Source organism: Kogia breviceps, chromosome 1, assembly GCF_026419965.1.
Source record: "Kogia breviceps isolate mKogBre1 chromosome 1, mKogBre1 haplotype 1, whole genome shotgun sequence".
NCBI classification, from domain to species: Eukaryota; Metazoa; Chordata; class Mammalia; order Artiodactyla; family Physeteridae; genus Kogia; species Kogia breviceps.
Genome location: NC_081310.1, coordinates 176,103,696 through 176,128,457, shown reverse-complemented (window position 1 = coordinate 176,128,457; position 24,762 = coordinate 176,103,696). Strand labels below are relative to the sequence as shown.

Genomic DNA, 24,762 nt, shown 5'->3' with positions numbered 1-24,762 from the left:
TTTTCATTGTCATTTGTTTCTATGTAGTTTTCTTCTTTTTTTAAATTTATTTTTTATTTTTATTTTTATTTTTGTTTTTGTGATATATGGGCCTCTCACTGTTGTGGCCTCTCCCGTTGTGGAGCACAGGCTCCGGACGCGCAGGCTCAGCGGCCATGGCTCATGGGCCCAGCCACTCCGCGGCATGCGGGATCTTCCCGGACCGGGGCACGAACCCGTGTCCCCTGCATCGGCAGGCGGACTCTCAACCACTGCACCACCAGGGAAGCCCTCTATGTAGTTTTAAAATTTCTTCTTTGATTTCTTCAGTGATCTCTTGGTTATTTAGTAGTGCACTGTTTAGCCTCCATGTATTTATTATTTTTACAGCTTTTTTTCCTGTATTTGATTTCCAGTCTCATAGTGTTGTGGTCAGAAAAGACGCTTGATACGATTTCAATTTTCTTAAATTTTCCGAGGCTTGATTTGTGATCCAAGATGTGATCTATCCTGGAGAATGTTCTGTGTGCCCTTGAGAAGAAAGTGTATTCTGCCACTTCTGGGTGGAATGCTCTATAAATATCAGTTAAATCTATCTGGTTTACTGTGTCATTTAAAGCTTGTGTTTCCTTATATATTTTCTGTTTAGATGATCTGTCCATTGGTGTAAGTGAGGTGTTAAAGTCCCCTACTATTTTTTTTTTTTTTTTCGGTACGTGGGCCTCTCACTGTTGTGGCCTCTCCCATTGTGGAGCACAGGTTCTGGATACGCAGGCTCAGTGGCCATGGCTCACGGGCGTAGCTGCTCCATGGCATGTGGGATCTTCCCAGACTGGGGCACAAACCCATGTCCCCTGCACCGGCAGGTGGACTCTCAACCACTGCGCCACCAGGGAAGCCCAAGTCACCTACTATTATTGTGTTACTGTCAATTTCCCCTTTCATGGTTGTTAGCATTTGCCTTATGTATTGAGGTGCTCCCATGTTGGGTGCATAAACATTTATAATTGTTATATCTTCTTCTTGGATTGATCCCTTGATCATTATGTAGTGTCCTTCCCAATCTCTTGTAACAGTCTTTATTTTATTTTATTTATTTATTTTTTTTTAACAGTCCAGAAATTTTTAATACTTGAACATCTAGAAAAAAATGATAATGAAAATTCCAAAAGGTACATAGTATGCTGAGAAAAATCCATCGCCTTAAACATTACAGAATGAAACAAAAAAACATGAATGAATGCAGCATGTAACTCAGTTATGTTTCACGGAAAAGAACAGGAAAATAAACCCAAGCAAAGCAAGAGGAAGGAAACTAAGATAAATGCAGAAATGTGAAAATTAGAAATCAGAAAAGTGTAAAACTGATTTTTAAAAATTAAGAAAATAAGCTGCTTCTCTTAAAGAGTGATATAGGTAACACTGCTGGATAGCCTAATCAAAGAACACACACACAAAATGAGAAATTAGCAGACACAATTATAAAACTCACAACAATATCGAACTCAATGCAAATAACTTGGAAAAGTTGAGGTAACAGATCATTTTCCAGGAAAATGAAATTTACCAAAATCCATACACCTCTTCTCCCGAAGAGAAAACCAAGAGAATACTGGAAATTCAGCAGCAAGCCCCAATGACATATTTTAAGTCACAATGACATATTTTAAACTTTCCAGAAACGGATCATCCCCGTACCATTTAAAGCAGCTGTTCTCATCTCGGTGATTTGTGACCACCTAGAGGGGTGGGATAGGGAGGGTGGGAGGGAGACGCAAGAGGGAGGGGATATGGGGACATATGCATACATACAGCTGATTCACTTTGTTATACAGCAGAAACCAACACACCGCTGTAAAGCAGTTACACTCCAATTAAGATGCTAAAAAGAAAAAACTAAAATAAAATAAAGCAGCTGTTCTCAATCACAGTGCCAGGACAAGCAGCGGTATTAGCATCACCTGAGAACTTGCAGAAATGTAGATTCTCAAGCCCCACGTCAGACCTACTGCATCAGAAATTCTGGAGGGGGCCCAGAAACCTGTTTCACCAAATCTTCCAGATGAGGTGATTCACACACTTTGAGAGCCCCTGTTTGACCCTGCCATGCCAAGGGCGGTCTGCCGCAGCCCCGGTATCACAGGGAGCCTGGGAAAATGCAGAATCCCAGGCTCAGCCCAGACACACTGAGTCAGAACAGTCTTTATTTTAAAGTCTATTTTATCTGATACGAGTATTGCCCTCCAGCTTTCTTTTGATTTCCATTTGCACAAAATATCTTTTTCCATTACTTCACTTTCAGTCTGTATGTGCCCTAGATCTGAAGTGGGTCTCTTGTAGACATCATATATATGGGTCTTGTTTTTGTATCCATTTAGCCAGTCTGTGTCTTTTGGTTGGGACATTTAATCCATTTACGTTCAAGGTTATTATAAATGTGTATATTCCTATTACTATTTTCTTAATTGTTTTGGGTTTGTTTTTGTGGGTCTTTTACTTCTCTTGTGTTTCCCACCTAAAGAAGTTTCTTTAGCATTTGTTGTAAAGCTGGTTTGGTGGTGCTGAATTCTCTTAGCTTTTGCTGGTCTGAAAAGCTTTTGATTTCACTGTCAAATCTAAATGAGATCCTTGCTGGGTAGAGTAATCTTGGTTGTAGGTTTTTCTCTTTCATCACTTTAAGTATATCCTGCCACTCCCTTAAGGCCTGTAGAGTTTCTGCTGAAAAGTCAGGTGATAACCTTATGGGGTTTCCTTTGTATGTTATTTTTTGTTTTTCCCTTGCTTTTAATGTTTTTCTTTGAATTTAATTTTGGTTAGTTTGATTAATATGTGTCTTGGTGTGTTTCTCCTGGTGTTTCTCCTGGATGGGACTCTCTGTGCTTCCTGGGCTTGGGTACTATTTTCTTTCCCATGTTAGGGAAGTTTTCTACTATAATCTCTTCAAATATTTTCTCAGACCCTTTCTTTCTCTCTTCTTCTTCTGCAACCCCTATAATTCGAATGTTGGTGCATTTAGTGTTGTCCCAGAGGTCTCTGAGATAGTCTTCAATTCTTTTCATTCTTTTTTCTTTATTCTGCTCCTCAGCAGTTATTTACAGCATTCTGTCTTCCAGCTCACTTATTTGTTCTTCTGCCTCATTTATTCTGTTTTTGATTCCTTCGAGTGTATTTTTCATTTTAGTTACTGTGTTGTTCATCTCTGTTTGTTCTTTAGTTCTTCTAGATCTTTGCTAAACATTCCTTGTATTTTCTCAGTCTGTGCCTACATTCTATTTCTGAGATTCTGGATCATCTTTACTATCATTATTATGAATTCTTTTTCAGGTAGATTGCCTATTTCCTCTTCATTTATTTGGTCTTGTAGGTTTTTACCTTGCTCCTTCATCTGTGACATATTCTTTTGCTGTCTCTCTCTCTCTTTTTTTTTAATGAGTGGGATTGTGTTTCTGTCTTACTGGTTGTTTGGCCTGAGGCTTCCAACACTGGAGTTTGTAGGCTGTTGGGTAGAGCTGGGTCTTGGTGCTGGGATGAGGACCCCTGGGAGGCCTCATTCCGGTGAATATTCCCTGGGGTCTGAGGTTCTCTGTTAGTCCAGTGGTTCGGACTCGGAGCTCCCACTGCAGGAGCTTCGGCCTGACCCCCAGCTCATGAACCAAGATCCTGCAAGCTGCGTGGAGCAGCGGAAAGAAAAAAGGGGAGAACAATAACAAAGTAAAAAATAAAATTAGGCTAAGAAACTGACAGATATGTTAGAAAGAATATAAAAATAAAAATATAGATGAAACAACAACCAGAAGGTGAAACAGAACCACAATAGTAAAAAAGAGGAGGAGGAAAAAAAATGGTGGAAAAGGCCTTGGCTATGGAGGGTGGGGCCTAAGCAGGGGTGGGGGTTGGGTGGTTGGCGGGGCCTATGTTTAGGACCTGCAGGGCTGGAAAAAGCCCTGGGGGGTGTGGAGGGTAGGGCTTAGGCTCAATGGAACAGAAGGGGCCCAGGCATGCCTCCCACCTCTGGTCTCAGAGGGCAGGGGACCCCACCAGGGAGCTCAGTAGGTTTCCTGGGCTCGAGTAGGCAGAGCTAATGCCCTCTATTCCTTTCCTGCCTGCTCCTCTGGCCCCTCTTATTCTCCCCACCCCACCTCCCTCTTATGGCCCCAGGACCCACGTGGCCCAGAGGGGACCTCTGAAGGCATAGGACCTGGCCCGAGAGCTGGGCAGACTTCTCTGCTGATTGGGTAGGGGATACGCTGGGTGTGCTCCTCCCTGATCTGAGCCCCCAAGGGTCCATCCAGGTGTGGGAACACCTCCCACCTCTCAGCTTCCCCTCAGGGGCGCCAGTCCTGTCTGGCCTCTACTTCTCCTCCCCCTCAGTCCCCCCACGTCCAGCAGTTCACTTGGGAGTTCCTCCCATCACCTTGGGCGTTGAAGTCCCCCACCAGCATCCCATGGGTGCCCTAGTTGTGGGGAGACGTGAACTTCATGTCTTCCCACACCACCATATTGACTCTGCCCCTATAATAGTCATTTTAAGCTTAACATTTCCAAAGTCAAATTCCTAATTTTCCTAAACTCATTCTCCCACAGTCTTGGCATCATTCTTGATTTCTCTTTCTCCCACATCCCACATGAAACCCATCAGTTAATGTTTTAAGTTCTGTCTTCAAAATACATCCAGAATCTACCCATGTTTTTCCCCATGGTGGTCCAAGCCAGCATGACAACTCACCTGAGTTACTATAATATCTCCTTTCTTGTTTTTATGCTCGTCTCACCCACTGAGAGCCCTAGCCATTCTGGTCTCAACATAGCAGCCTCAATGATTCTTTAATAGTGTAAGTCAGATTATGTCACTCTTCTTATGAAAACCCTGTAATGACCCTGCATCTCATTCAGAGTAGCCAAAGTCCTTACAATGACCTCTCTGACCTCATCTTCTACAAACTCTCCTGGCTTTCCCCCCCTCAGTCTCCTTGGTTTCCTGCTTTTCTTCTAACAGGCCAGGCAAGCTCCCACTCCAGGGTCTTTGCACTTGCTCTTCCTTTTGCCTAGAGTGCCCTTCTCCAGGGAGCTGCATGTGCAAATGTGCTCAAATGTCACCTCCTTGGAGAGGTCTTCCTGGTCCACCCTATTTACAATTGCAGCTCCCTCCCCCCCTTGCTTCTCTCTAATCCCCTTTATTGCTTTATTTTTCTCCCTAGAACTCATTATTATAATACATACTATATATTTACTTTAAAAAGTGTCTTTTCTCTCCACAGCTCAGGGGTTTTATGTTTTCTTCACTGCTTATTCCCTAACACTTAGAATGATTATTCTTATTCCCTAACAGCCTTATTCTTATTCCCTAACACTTATTCCCTAACAGTTTAGCACATAGTAGGCTATCACTTGTTGGATGAATAAATGAAAACTACCATTGTGCTTCTGGCAACTTCTCTTTATCTTTGTAAAAGCTATGTTTGGTGTGTTTTGTTGCTCTAGTAATATAGCTTTTATTATTTCAACATGATCTTGTTTAATCTCACTTAATAATTTGGTCTTAAAATCTATTTTGTTTTCTCCTCCTCTTCCACCTCCTTTTTGTTCTTCTTCTTACCAAGTTATGGTCTTTTCTCCCCCCATTGTTGGAAAGACTTCAAAATGTTTCTTTTTGTTTTAGGTTCTAAGTCATATTATCTGCTAAGAAAATAGGATGGGAGAACAGAGCTTCTAGGTGGCCTAGGAAAATTGTTTTGTCTAAGGCAAAAAGTTCTTATGGTGGTGACTCATATGTAAAATGTTTAGTATTGTAGCATTAACTTATGATTAGTAAAAATACACACACACACACACACACACACACACACACACACACACACCTTCCAAGGTTGGGTAGAGCTTACTAGGCAAAGGGAATAGTTATTGCAAAAACCCTTGGGTAGAGATGGGCCTGGCCCTTCTGATGAACAGAGAGAAGGCCAAGTGTGGCTGAAAGAGAGAGAGAGAGAGAAAGAGGAAGAAAGACAGTTGTGTGTGCAATACCTGAGGATGGCAGTGAGGCAGGCAGGGCCAGCTCAGGGAGGACGTTATAGGTCAAAGTAAGACATTAAATTTTTATTCCAAATGTGATGGGAAGCCATGGAAGGGCTTAAGCAGGAGAGTCATGTGACGGGTTTATATTTTTAAAAGCTCACTCTGGATTCTGTGTGGAAACTAGATTGCAGGGGGCAGGAGTGAAAGCAGAGAGGCAAGTCAGGATGCCATTGCCATCATCTAGGCGAGAGACAATGGCCACGTGATCTAGGAGCCTAGAGACGGAGATGGAGAGAAGCGGGCAGATTCAGGATGGGTTCTGATGTGGCTTCCACAGGGCTAGCTGTGGGTGGCAGTGGGGGAGCAAAGAGAAGAATCAGGAATGATTTTCAGGTTTGTAGATTGAGCAGCTAAGTGGATGGTGTCCTGCTATGTACTGAAACATCACCTGAAATGGAAATACTTGGAGGGGAGCTGGTTTGGGGGCAGGCAGAGCAAGGCAGGAAATCAAGGGTTTGTTTTGGCTAAGTTGTTTCAATTGCCTGTTTGACCTCCAAGTGAAGATGACAAATAGGCAATTGGATACAAGAGTCTGGAGCTGGGGAGAGAAGTCAGCGGTGGTGATAGAGATTTGTAAACTCATCGGCAAATAGATGATATTTTAAAATCGTGAGACTGGATGAAATCATGTAGGGAGAGAGTACAGAGGAGAGAAGGGAGCTTGGGAGTCCCTGGGAACAAGCCTTCGTTAGGCAAACAGGAGCCTGGGGAGAGCAAGTCTCCCAGGGCTGGGGCTCCAGATCGGGGGTCCAGTGGAGCAGACAAAGATGATAAGTGACAACCATATGAATTGGTGGAATATGTAAGAATTCTCAGAGATCCTTGGGAAAGGGAACTCTATAAGAGACCAATTTCCTGAAGTCTTGCAGACTGAGGGTTCAGTTTATTGCTGCTTATGCATTAAAAGGAAGAGTGATCTGCTAGCAGGAGAAACAAGAGGACGTCTGGATCACTCCCCTTTTCATGGGCTTGTCACTCCCACCTACCATGAGCCTCCCAAGGGCAGGTGCCCTGACTCCTTTGCCTCTGTACCCTGTTCCCTGCTCAGAATAGCTGTAGCTTGAATGAGGGAATAGAATGAATGTCTAACAGGCCTTGTACAAATTGTCTAAAAAGGAGACTGTCTAAATAATGAGATCTGCAAGCCAACAGGAAAGGGGACACTGAGAAACCAGGACCAATGGTTTCTTATAGCCCAGCCTACAAGCCCTCTTCAGCCATGGAACAGTGGCACTCTTTGCTGCTCCTCTTGAGCAAGAGAATATTTGCTTCCCTCTCCAGAACGGTGGAGAAACCCATCCATCCCCAAGCAGAGCATCCTGCAGGCTCACAACATAGACAGGGAAGATATGGAGCAGGATTTTTCAGAAGTCCCCAAGGAAGGAAGATGGTGGTTTCTCCTCCCTCTGAGCTCCCTCAGTGGATCCTGGTGTATGGGCAGGGGTGGGTGGGAGGGGGAGCATCAAAACCAGTAGTAGGAAGGGACCTTGAGCAGATGTGGTTGGTGGTGGGGGTGGTGAGATGGGGTAAACTAGAGCAGGGAGGGTGGAGTTTCTGCCCCCTCCAAAGCTGACCTTTGGTTTAGTTCAGCCGGGAGTTCCCTTGGGATGGGGTGGCCTCGTCAACCATGAGAACATAGAAGCAGAGATATCTGTTTAGGAGGAAGAGGAAAGTTGAAGTAGAGATGAGAGAGAAACTTCTGGAAGTTCTCTGATGGCTCTACTTCCTGACTTCAGGCTTTCCTCAGGCCCAGCTGATTTGGGGTTCAATGAGATACCCCTACATCCTCCCAACAAATTGTGCCTGGGGTAGTCTGAGATGATTTTTGTTCCTGAACACAAACAGAACCTCCACCAAGACAACAGAGTAGCCCAGGCCACTCTTGGCCTGACCTCTTTCACTTTCCCAGAAGGGCTGGTGCTACGGCAGGACTACAGGGAACTCTTCTACAAAAGTTCTGTCCAGCTGCCCTTGGCTGGATTCCCATTTGTTCTGTGTATCAGTGAAGATATCTCTTCATCCTGTAACCCTTGTGTAGACTTCACTGTCTGTCCTTGTGATGTTTGGAATAACAGGAAACAAGGGCATCCTTCACTCAAGGCTGTCTGGGAATTACACCTGAAAACACCAAAGCCACAAAGGCACTTACAACAAAGGAACTCACAGCCAAACCCAAACTGTCCCCTGGAAACCCAAATGGGGAAGTAATAACTAGGACATTCTCACCTTTGACAGAGGAAGAAACTAACTATCCTAGGGACCTTGGACGGGCCACTGAACTTCCTTGGGCCACAGTTCTCCACCTGGAGAATGTTGGTGGGGTTGGGAAAGCACACACAAACTGGGTCATGAGGATGAAAAGAGAGCATAGTGTCTGGCACATAGTATGTTCTCAATAAATGTTAATTCTTCTTATTATTAAAAGGGATTCTGGATAGGCAAAAAAAGGGGATTCTGGGAAATAAAATACTTCCAGGTTTATATTGCTTGAAGTGCTTCTCAGTATGCCTGGCATATAGGAAAGTGTAAAAAATGGTAGCTATCTGTTTAATATCAGGACAAGAAGCGAAGCAAACTCAGGCAAGCCAAAGCCGTTTGATTTGGTGGTGGTGGAGCTGGGGGTCAACTCTTTCTTCTTTCTGTTTAGAATTCTAGTGATGTTACCTGAATGTGGTTATGTGATAAAATCGCTGAAAATTTGTTTGATTAAAGATTATATTTGCTGACCAGTTAACAACCCACAGAGAAGGCTATCACCTGGGTTTGTCAGAAGTCCATCCTGCAGGAGGACAGGAGTGCCTAGACAGGGGTGGGGAGGAAAAGGAGGTGGTGGAGATGCGATCGAGGGAAAGTATGGAGAATAAGGGTCTGCTGAGATTGGAGGCAGGAGAGATGGGTGAATGGAGAGAGAAAGGAGAAAGTCCCTCCAGAAAGTGGCCCCCTGATGAGGGCAAAGGCATCTATTTTATTTTATGCCATGTCACATTATTTCATTTCATTTATTTATTTGCAAAGCTGGTTTCTCAGCTCTCTTTATTCCCAGAGCACTTCTCTGGGCAGCACTAGCCAGGTCACAGCATGAGAACTGAGGTCTGACTTCAGGCTCCTTCCATAAACTCCTCACATCCCAGCCCAGAGAAGGGAAGCTGAGATCACTGTCCTAAATGTGTGTGTGGTACAGTGGGCCAGGAGGATGGCAGGAGGGGTCTTCTAGGCTCCAAGAGCTTCACTTCACTTCCCATGGTCGGGAGTGAAGGCTGCTTATTGTCACTAACACTCCATCCCCACCTGGCTCGACCATGACCCTGGGTGGTGATCCCAGCTCTGCCATCTGCCCTCTGTTGGGCCCTGGAAAATCCCCTTCTTTCTGGGTCTCAGTTTCCCCATCTGAAAAGGGAGGTGTTGGACTGAATGAACTCAGAGGGCCTCTCCAGCTCAGTCTGTAAATCTCTGAGATGCTCGAATGACTAGGGAAAGGAAAGAGACAGGGGGAGGAATCCCGGAGCTTCTGATCAGATGCTGGCCCTCCAACCCCCACTTGGGGAATTAGGGTAAAGCAAGTTAATCTGGTTACTATAACAAAGGGAAACTGAAGCAGTCCCATTCTAATGGTTCCTTTTTACCTGACTGCAAACTTTACTCTTCTCACTTTTAAATAGGAAAAAGCCAGGTGGACAATCACCTAAAGGGTATAGTCTATAGTTTGCATTCTAAAGGCTCTGGAGTATGACTGTCCTAAGGAGTGACACAGTCAAACGTTGACCCAGGGGTCATGGTGTATTATAATGATCTGCTATGTATCCCTCTCCCACTAGAGTGAGAGCCCTCCAGGGGCAGAGGCTAGGTCACATTTAGCTGCAAAACAGTAAAAAATATTAGTGGGTTGAGGGGCCTCCTTTTCACCCCTGACTCATGAACCAGTTGAGAAGTATGCCAAAGAATAAACTTTCATCTTTCCTACTGTAGAGCTGTTATTGGAGACTATGTCTTAGAGCTGCAGACATAATAGTGAACACTAGTTTTATCCATCCATTTTGTAGACATTGCAAGGAATATGCACATCTCCCCATGTGACATCTGTTCTTATAAAATTTGGTGCACAAAGCAGATGTGAATGTGTACTCCCAAAGGGAAAGGAAAGAGGAAGGCACAGAGCTCCACACATTCATGTCCTCCCCCAAACTAATCAATAATGTAAGTCGTATTTCTTCCTCCCAGAGATGTGAAGGGGGGAAGACCGAGGAGGGTTATACTAATGGGTTTCTCTACAAGGAAGAAGGAGTGGGTAAGAAGCATTCTCCCCTAAGCACTCTGCTCTAGGCATGTATCATGAACTCAGTATGTTCACAAATGGCACTGCATGTTTATCATCTTTTTGGCTGTCCAGTATCCAAGCCTCTTTCTATGTTTCTTTTAGGGGAGAAAGTTCATCCAACCAATGAGAGGTAGAGCCTGCTTCTCACTAGAGAAGATAAAAAATACCAGAGGCTTGCATCTCAACCTCCCTTGAACTGTAGTGTAGACTCATGGACTATTATTTACTGATCAGATAAAACTGATTTTAAATCATAAGATAAGTGACATTAACAAGTAGGGACCAAGAGATTGGTTCAAGATGGCAGAGTAGAAGGACGTGCTCTCACTCTCTCTTGCAAGAAAACCAGAATCACAACTAACTGCTGAACAATTATCTACAGGAAGACACTGGAACTCACCAAAAAGATACCTCACATCCAAAGACAAAGGAGAAGCCTCAATGAGACGGTAGGAGGGGCGGCAATCACAATAAAATTAAATCCCATAACTGATGGGTGGGTGATTCACAAACTGGAGAACACTTATACCACAGAAGCCCACCCACTGGAGTGAAGGTTCTGAGCCCCACGTCAGGTTTCTGACCCTGGGGGTCTGGCAATGGAAGGAGGAATTCCTAGAAAATCAGATTTTGAAGGATAGTGGGATTTGATTGCAGGACTTTGACAGGACTGGGGGAAACAGAGACTGCACTCTTGGAGGGCACGCACAAACTAGTGTGCACATCGGGACCCAGGGGAAGGAGCAGTGACCCCATAGGAGACTGAACCAGACCTACCTGCTAGTGTTGGAAGGTCTCCTGCAGAGGTGGGGGCTGGCTGTGTCTTACCATGAGGACAAGGACACTGGCAGCAGTAGTTCTGGGAAGTACTCCTTGGCTTGAGCCCTCCCAGAGTCAGCCATTAGCCTCACCAAAGAGCCTGGGTAGGCTCCAGTGTTGGGTTGCCTCAGCCCAAACAACCAACAGGGAGGGAACCCAGCCCCACCCATCAGCAGACAAGTGGATTAAAATTTTACTGAGCTCTGCCCACCAAAGCAACAGCCAGCTCACCCACCACCAGTCCCTCCCATCAAGAAACTTGCACAAGCCTTTTAGACAGCCTCGTCCACCAGAGGGCAGACATCAGAAGCAAGAAGAACTACAATCCTGCAGCCTGTGGAACAAAAACCACATTCACAGAAAGATAGACGAGATGAAAAGGCAGAGGGCTAGGTACCAGATGAAGGAACCAGATAAAACCCCAGAAAAACAACTAAATGAAGTGGAGATAGGCAACCTTCCAGAAAAAGAATTCAGAATAATGATAGTGAAGATGATCCAGCACCTCGGAAAAAGAATGGAGGCAAAGATCGAGAAGATGCAAGAAATGTTTAACAAAGACCTAGAAGAATTAAAGAACAAACAAACAGAAATGAATAATATAATAACTGAAATGAAAAATACACTAGAAGGCACCCATAGCAGAATGACTGAGACAGAAGAAAGGATAAGTGACCTGGAAGACAGAATGGTGGAATTCACTGCTGTGTAACAGAATGAAGAAAAAAGAATGAAAAGAAATGAAGACAGCCTAAGAGATCTCTGGGATAACATTAAATGCAACAACATTCACATTATAGGGGTCCCAGAAGGAGAAGAGAGAGAGAAAGGACCTCAGAAAATATTTGAATATATTATAGTCGAAAACTTCCCTAACACGGGAAAGGAAATAGCCACCCAAGTCCAGGAAGCTCAGAGAGTCCCAGGTTGGATAAACCCAAGGAGAAACAGGCTGAAACACATAGTAATCAAATTGGCAAAAATTAAAGACAAAGAAAAATTATTGAAAGCAGCAAGGGAAAATGACAAATAACATACAAGGGAACTCCCATAAAGTTAACAGTTAATTTCTCAGCAGAAACTCTACAAGACAGAAGGAAGTGGCATGACATACTTAAAGTGATGAAAGGGAAGAACCTACAACCAAGATTACTCTACCTGTCAAGGATCTCATTCAGATTCGATGGAGAAATCAAAAGCCTTACAGACAAGCAAAAGCTAAGAGAATTCAGAACCACCATACCAGGTCTGCAACAAATGCTAAAGGAACTTCTCTAAGTGGGTAACACAGGAGAAGAAAAGGACCTACAAAAATAAATCCAAAACAATTAAGAAAATGGTAATAGGAACATACATATTGATAATTACCTTAAATGGTCTGGATTAAATGCTCCAACCAAAAGACATATGCTCGCTGAATGGATACAAAAACAAGACCCATATACACTCTGTCTACAAGAGACCCACTTCAGACCTAGGGACACGTTCAGACTGAAAGTGAGGGGATGGAAAAAGATAGTCCATGCAAATGGAATCAAAAGAAAGCTGGAGTAGCAATACTCGGATAAAATATACTGTAAAATAAAGAACATTACAAGAGACAAGTAAGGACACTACATAATGATCAAGGGATCAATCCAAGAAGAAGATATAACAATTATAAATATATATGCACCCAACATAGGAGCACCTCAATACATAAGGCAACCGCTAACAGCTATAAAAGAGGAAATTGACAGTAACACAATAATAGTGGGGGATTTTAACACCTCACTTACACCAATGGACAGATCATCCAAACAGAAAATTAATAAGGAAACACAAGCTTTAAATGACACAATAGACCAGATAGATTTAATTGATATTTATAGGACATTCCATCCCCAAACAGCAGATTATACTTTCTTTTCAAGTGCGCACAGAACAGTCTCCAGGATTGATCTCATCTTCGGTCACAAATCAAGCCTCAATAAATGTAAGAAAATTGAAATCATATCAAGCATCTTTTCTGACCACAATGCTATGAGATTAGAAATGAATTACAGGGAAAAAACTGTAAAAAACAGAAACACATGGAGGCTAAACAATACATTACTAAATAACCAAGAGATCACTGAAGAAATCAAAGAGGAAATAAAAAAGTACCTAGAGACAAATGATAATGAAAACTCGATGATCCAAAACCTATGGGATGCAGCAAAAGCAGTTCTAAGAGGGAAGTGTATAGCTATACAAGCCTACCTCAAGAAACAAGAAAAATCTCAAATAATCTAACCTTACACCTAAAGGAATTAGAGAAAGAAGAACAAACAAAACCAAAAGTTAGCAGAAGGAAAGAAATAATAAAGATCAGAGCAGAAATAAATGAAATAGAAACAAAGAAAACAATAGCAAAGATCAATAAAACTAAAAGCTGGTTCTTTGAGAAGATAAGCAAAATTGGTAAACCATTAGCCAGACTCATCAAGAAAAAGAGGGAAAGGACTCAAAAAGGAGAAGTTACAACAGACACCGCAGAAATACAAAGCATCCTAAGACACTACTACAAGCAGCTCTATGCCAATAAAATGGACAACCTGTAAGAAATGGACAAATTCTTAGAAAGGTATAACCTTCCAAGACTGAACCAGGAAGAAATAGAAAATATGAACAGACCAATCACAAGTAATGAAATTGAAACTGTGATTAAAAATCTTCCAACAAATAAAAGTCCAGGAGCAGATGGCTTCACAGGTGAATTCTATCAAACATTTAGAGAAGAGCTAACACCCATCCTTCTCAAACCCTTCCAAAAAATTGCAGAGGAAGGAACACTCCCAAACTCATTCTATGAGGCCACCATCACCCTGATACCAAAACCAGAAAAAGATATCACACATAAAGAAAATTACAGACCAATATCACTGATGAATATAGATGCAAAAATCCTCAACAAAATCCTAGCAAACAGAATCCAACAATACATTAAAAGGATCATACACCATGATCAAGTGAGATTTATCCCAGGAATGCAAGGATTCTTCAATATATGCAAATCAATCAATGTGATACACCATATTAACAAATTGAAGAATAAAAACCACATGATCATCTAAATAGATGCAGAAAAAGCTTTTGACAAAATTCAACACCCATTTATGATAAAAACTCTCCAGAAAGTGAGCATAGAGGGAACCTACCTCAATATAATAAAGGCCATATATGACAAACCCACAGCCAGCATCGTTCTCAATGGTGGAAAACTGAAGCCATTTCCACTAAGATCAGGAACAAGACAAGGTTGCCCACTCTCACCACTCTTATTCAACATAGTTTTGGAAGTTCTAGCCACAGTAATCAGAGAAGAAAAAGAAATAAAAGGAATCCAAATTGGAAAAGAAGAAGTAAAGCTGTGACTGTTTGCAGATGACATGATACTATACATAGAGAATCCTAAGGATGCTACCAGAAAACTACTAGAACTAATCAATGAATTTGGTAAAGTAGCAGGATACAAAATTAATGCACAGAAATCTCTGGCATTCTTATACACTAATGATGAAAAATCTGAGAATGAAAGTAAGAAAACACTCCCATTTACCATTGAAACAAAAAGAATAAAATATCTAGGAATAAACCTACCTAAGGAGACAAAAGACCTGTATGCAGAAAATTATAAGACACTGATGAAAGAAATTAAAGATGACACAAATAGGTGGAGAGATATACCATGTTCTTGCATTGGAAGAATCAACATTGTGAAAATGACTCTACTACCCAAAGCAATCTACAGATTTAATGCAATCCCTCTCAAACTACCACTGGCATTTTTTACAGAACTAGAACAAAAAAATTTTACAATTTGTATGGAAACACAAAAGACCCCGAACAGGCAAAGCAATCTTGAGAAAGAAAACTGGAGCTGGAGGAATCAGGCTCCCTGACTTCAGACTATACTACAAAGCTACAGTAATCAAGACAGTATGGTACTGGCACAGAAACAGAAATATAGATCAATGGAACAGGATAGAAAGCCCAGAGATAAGCCCACACACATATGGTCACCTTATCTTTGATAAAGGAGGCAAGAATATACAGTGGAGAAAAGAAAGCCTCTTCAATAAGTGTTGATGGGAAACCTGGACAGGTACATGTAAAAGTATGAAATTAGAACACTCCCTAACACCATATACAAAAATAAACTCAAAATGGGTTAAAGACCTAAATGTAAGGCCAGACACTATCAAACTCTTAGAGGAAAACATAGGCAGAACACTCTATGACATAAATCACAGCAAGATCCTTTTGACCCACCTCCTAGGGAAATGGAAATAAAAACAAAAATAAACAAATGGGACCTAATGAAACTTAAAAGCTTTTGCACAGCAAAGGATACCATAAATAGGACCAAAAGACAACCCTCAGAATGGGAGAAAATATTTGCAAATGAAGCAACTGACACACGATTAATCTCCGAAATTTATAAGCAACTCATGCAGCTCAATAACAAAAAAACAAACAACCCAATCCAAAAATGGGCAGAACACCTAAATAGACATTTCTCCAAAGAAGATATACAGATTGCCAACAAACACATGAGAGAATGTTCAACATCATTAATCATTAGAGAAATGCAAATCAAAACTACAGTGAGATATCATCTCACACCGGTCAGAATGGCCATCATCAAAAAATCTAGAAAGAATAAATGCTGGAGAGGGTGTGGAGAAAAGGGAACCCTCTTGCACTGCTGGTGGGAATGTAAATTGATACAGCCACTATGAAGAACAGTATGGAGGTTCCTTAAAAAACTAAAAATGGAATTACCAGATGACCCAGCAATCCCACTACTGGGCATACACCCAGAGAAAACCGTAATTCAAAAAGACACATGCACCCCAATGTTCATTGCAACACTATTTACAATAGCCAGATCATGGAAGCAACCTAAATGTCCATCAACAGATGAATGGATAAAGAAGATATGGTACCTATATACAATGGAATATTACTCAGCCATAAAAAGGAACGAAATTGGGTCATTTATAGAGACGTGGATGAATGTAGAGACTGTCATACAGAGTGAAGTAAGTCAGAAAGAGAAAAATATTGCATATTAACGCATATATGTGGAACCTAGAAAAATGGTACAGATGAACCGGTTTGCAGGGCAGAAATTGAGACACAGATGTAGAGAACAAACATATGGACACCAAGGGGGGAAAGGAGTGGCCGGTGGGAGTGGTGGTGTGATGAATTGGGAGATTGGGATTGACATGTATACACTGATGTGTATAAAATGGATGACTAATAAGAACATGCTCTATAAAAAATAAATAAAATAAAATTCAAAAAAAATGTAGGGACCGAACAGAATCCCTTTTTGGTAACGGGGTGGCCATAAGTCTGGTTCTCAACACCCCCCCCCCAAAGAATCCACGAGCTACCCCAAATCCTTTCCATAAGCTTCTTTCCTGCTTTGATCAACTAAAGTCAGTTTCTGTTGTATGTAATTAAACCCTGACTGATGCAGAGGTGTATACAGGGAGTGGGTGTAAACAACAGACCCCCAGGAAAGGAAGAAGAATCTGAAGATTGGTCATTGGGCCTGTTGGGATCAAGGGCAGTGAAAATCCAGCTTTAAACAATGGGACTCTGACAGATCAGACATACAATGGTGAAAGAGTCAGTTAAATGAAAACTTCCAGTCACATAAAATGAAGTGCCCATTGAAAGCAAGGCTCTAAAAGGCTGAGTGGCTATTCTATAGAACAAGATGAGGGGCATATAGACATCAAGCTCATATACTAATTACTCAGCTCAGTGTCCACCTAAAAACTAGGGACTTTTTATGACTGTGATGGAAGAATCTCACATTTCTTGCAGAGGCAGGAACAGGGGGAAGAGGTGTATTACTGCGGCCAACCAGGTCAATCAGTGGGAAGCCAGAACTATAGCAGGTCTGCTCTACTGGAGTTGGAATCATGGAAGTTTTGTAGCTGGTGGTGGTTCTACCAAAGCAGAGAAGGAGGGGGAAAAATATCCCAGCTTCTCCCTTTCTCCTGCCTTCCAACCTCTTAACTCACACAGAAGTCAGAAAACATAACATATCAGTTTACCTGTGATATGGAACAGAGGAGGGGAAGGAGAGGAATGGACCTGAGAAACAGATTCAGACATGATACAAATGGAAGGTATTTTTATACAAATGGAAGTTACTGTCAGATTCCAGTGTACCTAGAAGGCAATTACAAAGTCAAACCCAATAGGAGAGGCAAATAAGGGTAAAAATTTTTCGATTTGTATTGGCAAAATCTAAAGCATACATGTGGAAATAGACCTTGAGAGTGCTTGCTAAGCCAAGGAGGGAGCAAACTAATTTTAGATTATACTGAATTTATTTGTATGGCTCCTTTACCAGAGATCCTTTTTCAATAGGCTAGCTTGAGTAGCCAGAAGAGTTCCAATTATTTGTTTGTTTGGTTGGCTGAATCTTGGACTAAACAGTGTTCTACTAAACAAAGTTAAAGTATCATAAATTCCTTGGTATAAAATAGAGTTTGGAGAAGGGATAGAGAGGGGAGATTGGAATATTGAGGACATTTCCATGTTCAATGCTTTCTCCACCCACTAACTGAATTTCTAGAATGGTTCCAGAAGACAATCCTTTATTGAAAGTGTTGAGAAATACATTAGTGAGGGAAACACTGTCATCTTTGAAAAATACTATCATGGCTATTCTCTGTTTAGGCCAAGGATTGTCATAGGACGCTGCAGTTGAAATGGGCTCCCTGATTTCAATAGGGCTACCAGGATCCTAGGGTGGCAGACTCCAAGCAGTAGCACTAAAGGCAAGGTGGACATGGTTACCAAATAGGCACAAGAAAGAAATTCAGATGCTAGATGAATAATAAATGCCCACTACTATCTACCTCTTTGCCTGTCCATTGACATAACTCCTTTTCCTAATACTTACACTTCAAAATAAAGCTTCCACCAACTATAACACAACCAACCATTAAAAAACAAAACAAAACCCGGTAATGTATTCCAATTATCTTCAAAAGGTTCAACCTAAATCTCACCAGTAACTGCATGTCTACAGTCTGTGGGTGATGGTCACCCCTCTGATAACCTCTATTTTGTCTAAAAATTCTATAATCTGAGCAATAAATTATAAAATTAACCACCACCAACACACTATTAATAATGAAGGAAAGAAGAGAAAAATTATTTTAAAATAGATAAATTGCTGCATCTTATTGAATCTAAGAATCAGTTGTAAAATAAACCCTTATTTTATGTACCATTAAGGAAAATGATCCATTAAATGATGACACAATACTTTCTCATTACTTATAATTTAGAGCTATTTTATAATTATTGAATGTAGATATAGATTTTTATCTTATATAACTTTATGCAAACAAAAATTTAAATATAAGAAGAATATATTGATTATGGTATTCCTCAGACTTCTTCATATTTATAGTCCTACCCTGAATTCCTCCCACATTATTTCTCCAACAAAGATTATTTGCCCTGCTGCTTTCTTTCCATGCTTTTTTCTGAACATAGAATAACTTTTCATTTCAATGTGGAATTGTACTGTAATATTTTGGAAAGCATTTTAAAGGACAATTAAACTAAAATGAGTATTATCAACAATATCCATAACTCAAATGCAGTTATAATAATGTGAACTGCTATGATCAAGTAAGCATATGTGCGTAGAGTAACTATACCATGAATGTTGCCTGGTTACCAGCAATAGCGAGGTAATCAATTTTAGGATGCAGCCTTATTTCAAAGGTGTTGAAAACGTGAAAAAAATGAGCATCTTAGAACTGATGAAATACAATAGTTAATGTAAAACACACATGACACTACAAGGAAGAAAATACAGATCTGTAGTTATAGTTCTTTCTTTTCTGGTGGTATATTTTACTTCTGTTCTCTATTAACCTTTTCATGTTCTATTTAGCTTAATCCAGCACCTCAACTGTTGTTGTTTGTTTGTCTGCTTGTTTGTTTGATCCAATAGGGTAACCAAAATCTTCATTCTTGATGATTTTGAGTCATTGGTAGCTCTACCAACATAGGGTTACCGTAATGGCAATTCTTGTCTTTTTTCCTGCTTTTGTAATGGGTCACTTTATGTAACTTTCCTTTAGCTATCCATAAGATTTTCTCTTTATCAATTATTTTCAACATTTTGACATTCTTATTGTGGTTTTCTTTGTGTTCATTATCTTTAGGTTTTCGTGAAATTCATGGCATAATGGGTTTATAGTTTTCATTAAATTTGGAAAAATTTTGGTTATTTCTTCACACTCCCCCTCCCCTTTTTCCCCTTGGGACTCCAATTACACATATGTTAGACTGTTTGGTATTTTCCTACAGGTCACTGAGGTTTTGCTCCTTTTCTCCTGACTTTATCTTTCTGTGTTTCACTTAGGATAGTTTCTATTTCTAGGTCTTCAAGTTCACTGACTATTTTCTTCTTGGTGTGGAATATGCTATTAATCCTATCTCATGGACTTTTCATTACAGATTTTGAATTTTTCAGTTCCAGAACTTCCTTCCTTGCTGCGAGGTCCTCTCATGTTGGATTTGTGACTCAACTGAATGTCATTGTTTCTCTCAAGGCAGCTGACCCTATAAGACTCTCTCTCCTTACAGGTTCTGGTAACTTCTCCCAGTCCTTATCCCTTCAGTTCTAGCATGTTGATAGCATCTATGATTGTTAGTTCTGCATTCCTACACTACCCCTTGTAGTATTCCTAAGCACTGCTAACACCTTGTGATTAGCCTCTTTGCATACAAACCTCTTAGAAAAATCCTCATTTAAGGTGCTGTTTCCTGTTGAGACCCTGACTAATGCACTGGTGTTTTAGAAAGTTTTTAAAGTATATAGTTTCCAGTATCTTTGCTAAACATACTTTAGTTTTAATAGTTTGTTTCTAGAAATTCTTGAATTTCCTATGTAGACAATCATAGCATCTTATAAATGGCGACCCTTTTGTTTTTTAAAATACTTATGATTTTATAATCCTATTTTCTGTTCTTCTTCTTTCTTATTTTCCTGGCTAAAGCCTCCATTATCATGTTAAACAGAAGTAACTATAGTTGTCTCATTCCTGTAATGTGATGCAGGTGATGGTTCACCATTAATAATTATACTTATTATAGATCTGGGGTAGATACTCTTTTATAAGTCAAGGAATTTTTCTTCTCTTTGAATTTATTATTTTAAAAAGTCATATCAGGTATTGAATTGTATTGAATGGTTTACGGCATTGTTTGAAATAATCGTAAATCTCCTTTCTTTTCCTTGTTCTGCTTTCCCTTGGGGTCTTGCCTCCATTCTCGTAGTGGCACATCAAGGTCAAGGACTCAGAGATTGTTCTTCCTAGCTCCAGCCTGGAAGGGCAGGAATGGAGCCCTATGGGTCCTCTTGGGTAAATTTTGGGCTTCTTGGAATCTTCCGTGTGGAGCACTACAAGATGCCCATGAAGGCATAATTTTGATGTATTATTTTGCTTACAAAACAACTGCTTTAAAAAATCCTGATTTATTCAAGACCTCCTTTCTGTTGGAGTTAGGAGTGGAATTAGTAAAGAGAGTGTTGAGGAGAGAAACCCATATGTATATTGCAGCAATCTTATGAGGTAGGTATCTGTATGCTTGGCTTACAGGTGAGGAAACTGAAGCCCAGAGAGGGGACATGCACTGCTCAGGACAATAGCAGAGTGAGATCCTGGACCTCTGATGCCATACCTTGTGCTCACAAACACTGCTTGCTTCCTCACAACAGGGAAGTGAGACGTAGGTCTCACCTCCCACAAGTGTGCTCCTGTCTTTCCCTGACCCTTGGATCCTCAGCTCTAAGCATCTCTGAGTCTAGCCCCGCCCTCCCAGCAGTTCTTCAGCTTGGAAGCATTGTGGCCCTTCGACCCTGCTTCCAGACCCTCCTGGGGGGGTCTGTGTATCCTGCCAGCGTTATGAGTATTGTGTATGTATGTGTGCAGGGGGAGGATAGGGTCTGGGTTCCTCTCTGGAAAAGGGATGGAAGCAGAGAGGGGGGTTCTGATTCTGTTTTCTTTGTGGACAGGCTTGGTGCTGAGATGGGAGGGGCACTTGCTGTTGCCTGGTCTGCTCCTGTCCCTTCTGTGACCGCAGGCTGGATAGCTTCCAACTGCCTCGTGACTGAAGGCTCTCGGCTGCCTCTGGTCTCTCTCTTCTTCCTGATCTACCCTTTGGACTCCAGCCTGCCCCTCCTTGTGGCATGCTCCTCAGTGACCAACCTGACACAGACCCTGGAGGCTGTGCCCCAGAGTGAGGAGGAGCTCTGTCTCTCTGGTTCCACTTCCATTCTGTGCCTGGATGCCTTCTCCCACTTCCCTGGGCTCAAGGTCCTGGGGCTGAGTCTGCCTCTCACCCAGCTCCTGCCAGGAGCCCTTGGAAGCTTGGGACAGCTGTGGTAGCTCTTCTTCACATGCCTCTACACAGTTTACCTCTTCCTACCCCTGATGGCAACCTAAGCTCCCTCCAGGCCTTGCTTTCTTGGGCCCCTGCCTGGATGGGAACGCAGGTGTCCGGTTTTCTCCCAGTCTATGGCATCTGAGTGTCAAGTATAGTTGCCTTCAGAATGTGGGGGAGCTGGCAGACATCTTCCCAGACCTGGTGCAATGGCCCCTCCTTTGGCGATGCCTGGCTTCTGGAGATCTGGACCTGTCATTCAACAATCCGCTGAAGATGGCCAGTCCCGGGGCCCTCCAGGGGCTCAAGCTGGGGACTCTGTGTCTGGACCACACAAAGATGAAGGCAGCTGCAGTGGTGGGACTGGGGCTGCAGAGCCTGGACACCCTGTCTGTGATCAATGTCGACACGGCCAAGCTGCCTGCGGGGGCAGTTGCACACTTTGAGCTGCAGGAGCTGAATTTGGCATCCACTCTTGTAGGGCACATAGCTCTGGAGGCCCTGGCTTCCTGCCACAGCCTAAAGAGCTTGGGTCTTAAGAGCAGTGGCCTGATGACTATCCTGCCACCAGGTTTCCTGGAGGCCATGCCCAGCCTTCAGAAACTGAACTTGAGTAGGAACCAACTGCAAGTGCCATGCTGGGCACGAATGAGACAGCGGCTGTGTCAAGACTGCAGGCGCAGGATCTGTTCAACAATGGGCTGCACACCCTGTCCCCAGTCACCTTCTCATGCTGCCCCAGCTGCGGGAGCTGCTACTTCAGGGAAACCAGCTGATTTGTCTGCAAGGCCAGCCATTCCAGGGCTTAAGGAGGCTGGGGAAGTTGGACTTGGCCAAGAATCCACTGGTAGACCTGGGCAAGGGCTGGTTGGCTCCACTGACAGCAGTAAGCGTGCTAAGCCTGCTGGATACCTGCATGGTGCTGAGCTCAGCCTTGGGGTCCAGGGCGTCTTCACACCTTGAACCTGCAGCTCCCCTCTGGCCCTTCCAGGGTAGTGTTATCCCTGCCCATGAGCTTGAACAGCTTGGAGTTTCATGTGGTCTCAGGCAGGAAGCCTGGGATGCTGGCTTCTAATGTCTCTCCTGTCTTGCAGACCTTGACTCTAAAAGGCTGGGGATTGCAGCTGGGGACCTGGAATGTCACCATGATCTTCCCTGCCCTTTGCCAACTCTCCCTGCTTGGTGATAGCTTGCTTGCAGACCCTCTGCTCCCAGGACACCTCCAATCTTTTCCTCTGGCAGCTCTCCAGGCTCTGGTATCAGAGGGTAAGGGTGGACGGGCACAGCCCCAAGCCCTGCTGCATCACGGGGCTGCCCAGCCTATGGGAGCAGAAGCCGCAGGCACTTCAGTCCCATGCCCGGCCCTGCTCAGTGCTGCTTGAGGAGCTGGTGAGTGAGCTGCCCAGGGCAGGTGCTGCATCTGGTCAAAATGGGGTTAGAGATACTGTCTGCTGCTGCTTTCCAGGGCTTGGGAAGTCTCCAGGTCCTAGTGCTAGACTGGGAGACAGGCCTCACGCTAGATGGCAGCCTCCAGGAGCAAAGTCCCCAGATGCCCCAATACAGTAAGTCCCCTACATACAAACAAGTTCTGTCCCAAGAGTGTGTTTGTAAGTCCAATTTGTTCCTAAGTCCAACAAGGGTAGCCTAGATACCCAACTAACACAACTGGCTACACAGTACTGTACTGTAATAGGTTTATAATGCTTTTCACACAAGTAATACATAAAGAACAAACACACACAAGAAAGAAAGCAAACATTTTTAATCTTCCAGTACAGTACCTTGAAAAGTACAGCGGTACAGTACAACAGCTGGCATCCAGGGGCATCGAGTGAACAGGCAAGAAGAGTTACTGACGGGAGGAGGCAGAGGAGGTGGGCGGTGGTAGAGCTGAAGGATCGTCAGCAACAGGAGATGGAGGGCAGGCTGCAACTTCACTCATGCCTGATGTCGATGGCACAGGTTCTGGTTCCTTGCTGGATTCAACTCTATCTACCCTCTTGGAGAAATGATCCAGTGGTGTCTGGGTAGTAGCTCTTTTTTTCTCGTCATAGATGGCACAGTACTGCTGGATTGCATTCTGAACGGCTGCTGCAACCTTCGTGTACCGTTCTACTTTCAGGTGCTGTGCCTCCTCAGATAAAGGAAATCCCCTTGCCATGTCCTGCGTTGTGAATCTCTTCGGTTCTTCAGTTACTTCTTCTTCCTCTTGTGTCTCTTCGGCCTTTCTCTGGGCCTCCAGAGTGCCATCACGTCTGCATTAGTCAGCTCCTCGTGTTGCACAGCTGCTTCTGCTGACCTCCTTGCCCTTCCTATATGAAGCCAGGAACTCCTGGATCCGCCATCTCCAGGCCTTGTTCAGGGCTTGGCTTCAGGGTCTGAGGAGTCAGAGGGGTGAGGGCAGGAGGTTCCTTTATGATGTGTTTGTGTCCCACTGAAGGCAAGACCAGAGCTGGGTGACTGGGGAGCTGCTGCCTACTCTGAAGGGCTGCCCTCCGATGGGCCGGGGGGCTGCACTTCTGTCTCCTTGAGTGGGATTTTGAGCCAGGCAAGGACATGGATGACAAGGTGGCAGATGGCATGGCAGGGAGCTGGGTCACGCTCTGTGTGCTGAGTCGCCAGGCCCTGCACACCCCATGCTGCTGCCTGGACCTCTGCCTGGCTGCCTTCCTCCTGCTGGCTGCCCCCCACCCCCCAGGGCTGCTGCTGGTCTCCCACCACCAGCTCCCTTGTTGCTCTAGGCTGTCCTGGCTGCTCTGCAGAGGAGACTACCACATGTGACCAAAGGAAGATGAAAGAAAGGACGAGTTCTGGGCTTGGCTGGGGAGCAGGTTGGGGCAGCCTGGGTTGGGCTAGAGTGGGTGCATGTGTGTTGGAGGTGGGGGGAGAGGAAAAGCAAGCCAGCCTAGCAGGGAGAGAGTGGGTACGTGTGGGTGAGTGAGCCTGCCTCGGCTTCTGGCAGGAGGTCAGTGTGCTGTGTGTGTAGGGAGGATCAACTGGTGGCTTTGGGGACACAGGCTTTGGGAAGGCTCTGGAGGCTTTCCAAATGAATGAGAAAATTTGGGAGATGGCAAGTGGCAGTGCAGTATGTGATGTGATCTCAAAATCTCCAAATC

The 24,762-nt window shown here is 43.3% G+C and overlaps 1 pseudogene; it reads left to right on the top strand.

The window, feature by feature from the left end:
• The window catches only part of LOC131767232 (toll-like receptor 12), a 36,147-nt pseudogene extending 11,645 nt beyond the window's left edge, over positions 1-24,502 (top strand).
• The last annotated feature ends 260 nt before the right edge of the window (positions 24,503-24,762 follow it).